The sequence below is a fragment of the Rhinopithecus bieti genome, unplaced genomic scaffold, assembly GCF_001698545.2.
Source record: "Rhinopithecus bieti isolate Rb0 unplaced genomic scaffold, ASM169854v2 scaffold_15749, whole genome shotgun sequence".
Taxonomy (NCBI): Eukaryota; Metazoa; Chordata; class Mammalia; order Primates; family Cercopithecidae; genus Rhinopithecus; species Rhinopithecus bieti.
In genome coordinates this window covers 42,438-47,135 of record NW_016808209.1, presented here as the reverse complement: position 1 = coordinate 47,135, position 4,698 = coordinate 42,438, and the positions used below count along the sequence as shown (strand labels likewise).

The 4,698-nt window shown below is 35.0% G+C and overlaps 1 protein-coding gene across 1 annotated transcript in view; it reads left to right on the top strand.

Moving 5' to 3' along the window:
• Positions 1-617: 617 nt before the first annotated feature.
• The window catches only part of LOC108537985 (dynein heavy chain 6, axonemal-like), a gene marked incomplete at its 3' end in the record, with an annotated part of 46,015 nt that continues 41,934 nt past the window's right edge, over positions 618-4,698 (top strand). The window contains exons 1-2 of the mRNA XM_017885778.1: positions 618-847; positions 2,749-2,834. The remainder of the gene's footprint in view (positions 848-2,748; positions 2,835-4,698) is intronic.

Sequence of the window (4,698 nt, the reverse complement as noted above, 5' to 3'; positions counted from 1 at the left end):
ACCATAACCAACTGGGATTTATTCTCAGTTTCACAACAGTATTAATATCTTTAACACTACCAAAGTGTACACTTAAGAATGGTTAAGATGGGCTGGGTGCAGTGGCTCATGCCTGTAGTCCCAATACTTTGGGAGGTCAAGGTGGGGGGCGGATCACTTTAGGCCAGGAGTTTGAGATCAGCCTGGCCAACATGGCAAAAAATACAAAAATTAGCCTGGCATTGTGGTACACACCTGTAATCCCAGCTACTTGTGAGGCTGAGGCACAATAATCACTTGAAACCAGGAAGCAAATGTTGCAGTGAGCAGAGATCGCACCACTGCACTCCAGCCTGAGTGAGAATGAGACTCTGTCTCAAAAAACAAAAACAAAAAAAGGTTTAGATGATAAATTTAGTTATATTTTTACCACAATAAAACAATTACCTCTTATGTAATTTTATATAAAGTAGCTTTCTGTTTTATGTAAAATATAATTTTATGTCTATAAAATAGTTTTTATATGAAATAGCCTAACAGCACATCTTTGTCAAGTATCTACTTTGTAATGAATAACTAAAAGGTAAAGGGCTTATCTCTTCTAATGTGATCATTTTTCTTTTTTTATTAGGCACATTTGAAATAGATGAAAGTCAGCATCTTCAGTGGCTGTCAGATTCCAGGTGGAGGCAGTGTCAATATGTCAGCGCTCACCTGGAACCATTTTCACTTCTGTGCAAATCCCTTTTATCAAACGTATCACAATGGGATACTTTTAAGAACAGTAAAGCAGTTTATTCTCTGATCAGCACACCTTTCTCTTCAGAAAATGCTTCATTGGAGGAAAATACAAAACCACCAGAGAAGAGTAAGAAAGCATTCAATGTTTTAACCTAAGTACCTGTGTATGTGTATGGATTTTCAATTTGTAAATGTCGTACAATATCTTACATTATGAAAAAATTGGAGGAATATAACTACATTTTAAGCATGCACATGTTATTCAGTATAATCCTCATACCAATCCATGAAAGGATTATAATGAACTTCATGAGAAAATCTGATTAGAAATCAGAATTTCAGAGAGATTAAATATACCACACTAGTTTCATTACACCATGCTAGTTTGGAATCTTGAATCTGAACAAACCTACATATATTGTTCATTTTAACAAATGTGTATTTTTAAAGTAACATGGGAAAGGATCTTACCTTAAATTCAAATGACTTACTATTTTTAGCACATCTTTTCTTTTCTTTTCCACTTCGAACTCTCCTTCGTTTTCCCTACTACCTTCACTCATAACACCCCCACTCAGAATACAACCTAATTTGTTTCCTTCCACATTTTGCTCTACTTCACTTCCTGATTTTTGCCAAAATAGACAATTATATTATGCAATAACATAAACATCCTTATACATTTTTCCTTTGCTTTTATTTCTATAAGATAAATAATCAGAAGTGGAATTGCTGGAACAAAAGGAAATTATTTTTGTGTTAACAGTTGCTGCCAAGTCGCTTTCTTTAAAAGTCTATGATAATTTATATTTCCACCAGCAATATGAATGCCCATTTTCCATAGGAGTATTGATTTTTTTTATTTTGCCCATCTGAAAAGCTTAAACTCCCATTAGTGTTATAGATAATTCGCTTTTGTCTTATTATATGTATTAACATCTATATTCAAATATTTTTCTGAATTATTTATTGTCTATTGAATTTGTTTTTATAGTACCTATGCTATATGTGTTTAAATGTTTGTATAGTCAATTATGTCTATTTTTTTCTTTTATACATTCTTGATTTCAAGTTCTTATTAAGGTCTCCTCCTCCTGTAGAGTTTTCTCTTTGAGTCGTTATCATTTTATTTTGTTGCATTTATCTGTAATATATGTGGGACCCACAATTTATTATACTGTAAGAGTCAGCAACTTTTATTTAAAATAATTCTTTATTGACCCTTTTTGTAAAGTGAAGGTCTTTTTATTTTACAAATAACCCCAAATTATCCATTTATAACTATACCTTCATGTATCATGAACTTTTCTTAAGATCAACACATCAATATTATCTGCATTCAAAAAAGCCATTTCTATAACCTAATTTGTATTTAAAGTTAGACATTGGGAAAATACCACAGAAATAAGAGGTAAGTAGAAATGATAACCGTATCCGGGACAGCTGGAAATGAAGACTAGAAGGCTTCCCACCTTGCAAAACATTGTAATCCAGCAGGACTCTATTGTGGTGGTAAGAGGGGTCAGTATTAAATATATATGGATAGATATAATATTTAATTTTTCAAAAATTTGATAATCTGGTTGCATTTCCATTTGATTCTCATTTCCCATATCTGTTATAGCTGGATGAATATAAATCTCCAACCTCTACTCTTATTAGTTTATATTCATCAGAAAAACACCACATATACAGGAACAGGTTATAATGTGTTGACTGGCTGTGCCTTTGGCTTCTCATTTTATTTCTTCATCTGTCCATCATCTTCTTATATTACTATTCATTCACCACTTCAGTTGGTCCAAGTTGAAACTTAAATCTGTCTTAATGTCTCCCTCTTTTGAGGTGTGAAGCACAGCTAGTGATGCCCTAAAGCTTACAGAAATAAAGCTCACTTTAAAAGTCAACCATGTTGAGAAAAAAAAAAAAACTTCACAATTTTATGACAGAAATGTTCATTGTGATATCTTTTAATGATAAAAAGTATTTGACTATTAATCCCAGTTTCTTTCTCTAAATTATATCTAGCTGAACTTTTGAATGAAAATAAAGAAACATGTAATCCTATAAATTTTCCCTGGGAGAAACTCACTTCATTTCAAAGACTTATTTTGGTAAGATATCTTATGAGGAAATATTAATATTCTAAATATTTTGAGTGCTTTATTAGTAACTTAAGCCCTTCAAAATTAAAATTTTACAAGTAAAATGTATTTTTAAAGTACATTTTGTGAACGTTAATGTGAGAGGGAAACACCTACACCTCCCCTTAATGCTTCTTTCATATGGAGAGTCCAATGTGAGGAATATTCCTGGAGTCCCTCTGTCCCCTCATTTGTTCTTCCCTGGAATGGGGGACTCATAGCCCTGTCCCTTTTGGGATTTGTCTGCCTGTAATGAGCATACTTTCCGGCTGCTTCTCCATGCCATAAACCATACAGGAACAGACCTTGGTCCTGTAGGGAGAGGCCAATGGCTGACCAGCACTACTTGTGACAGGTAAGTCTGTCTAATTCTAGATTCTGTATCAGGAAGCACATTGTTGCCTCATACCTAAGCCACATCCACCAGCATGACCTTTATTATTAATAAAATGATATTTTTGCCCAACACCTCTATTTCTCAATTGTTTCAGAACCTGGCTGAGGGTAGAGGTTGGTGGATTATGAGTATGCATGGGTGTCATTTATTAGCACCCCTAACACATGAAGAGTTTAGTATGTGTTAAGCACTTTACATATATTATTCCAGTTAATACTTATAATAATCTTGGAAGGTAGGGACAATTATTTCCTTCATTTTACAGATTAGGAAACCAAGGTTTATAAATTGCCAAATAGAGCCAGGTTGAATCTCAGACAGGTTGGCTCTCATATCTGTGTTCTTGGTAGTCATACTATATTAGACTTTCCAGAGTAGATTATCCTAAATTCATCCTTATTGCCCTAAAAAAATCTTTATTTTGACATTCATTCCCTAATTTAGTGAGGGGAAAATCTCTCACCTCATTTAAATTCCTTAAATTCTTAATTTCCTGAAATTCTTGAAAATGCTAACCTGGACAACCAGTAATCCTTTTGATTTCTGCCTTAAACTTTATTTTGCAACACTTTAAAATTCTCTGTATGTAAAGATTGCAAAATATGGCTGCATCTGGCTTATAAACATGTTTTATTTGGCCTGAAGTTTTGTTTGGTTTTTTGCAACTTTTCAGGTGCAATTTATTACTAATCAAATGGATTTGAACCTGTGATCTTGCTTAGAAGATTTCTGTCTTCATTCATTTGGGGTGCTGTAACAAAATAGATTGCTAAAACCCAATAGATTGGGTAATTTGTAAACAACGGAAATGTACTGCTCACCACGCTGGAGGCTGGGAGTCCAACTTCAAGGACCCAGCAGATTCAGTGTCTGGTAAGGGCTTGCTTCATGGGTGGCATCGCCTTGCTGTGTCCTCACAACAAGAAAGTCTTTTTCTTTTCTTTTCTTTTCTTTTTTTAAATTAGGTCTCACTCTGTCATCCAGGCTGTAGGGCTGTAGTGTAGTGGTGTGATCATAGTTCACTGCAGCCTGAAACTCCTGCCTCAGCCACATGAGTAGCTGAGACGACAGGTGTGCATCACCATGACAGGCTAATTTTTTTTTATTATTATTATACTTTAAGTTCTAGGGTACATGTGCATAACGTGCAGATTTGTTACATATGTATACTTGTGCCATGTTGGTGTGCTGCACCCATCAACTCGTCAGCACCCATCAATTCGTCATTTATATCAGGTATAACTCCCAATGCAATCCCTCCCCCTTGCCCCCTCCCCATGATAGGCCCCGATGTGTGATGTTCCCCTTCCCGAGTCCAAGTGATCTCATTGTTCAGTTCCCACCTATGAGTGAGAACATGCGGTGTTTGGTTTTCTGTTCTTGTGATAGTTTGCTAAGAATGATGGTTTCCAGCTGCATCCATGTCCCTACAAAGGA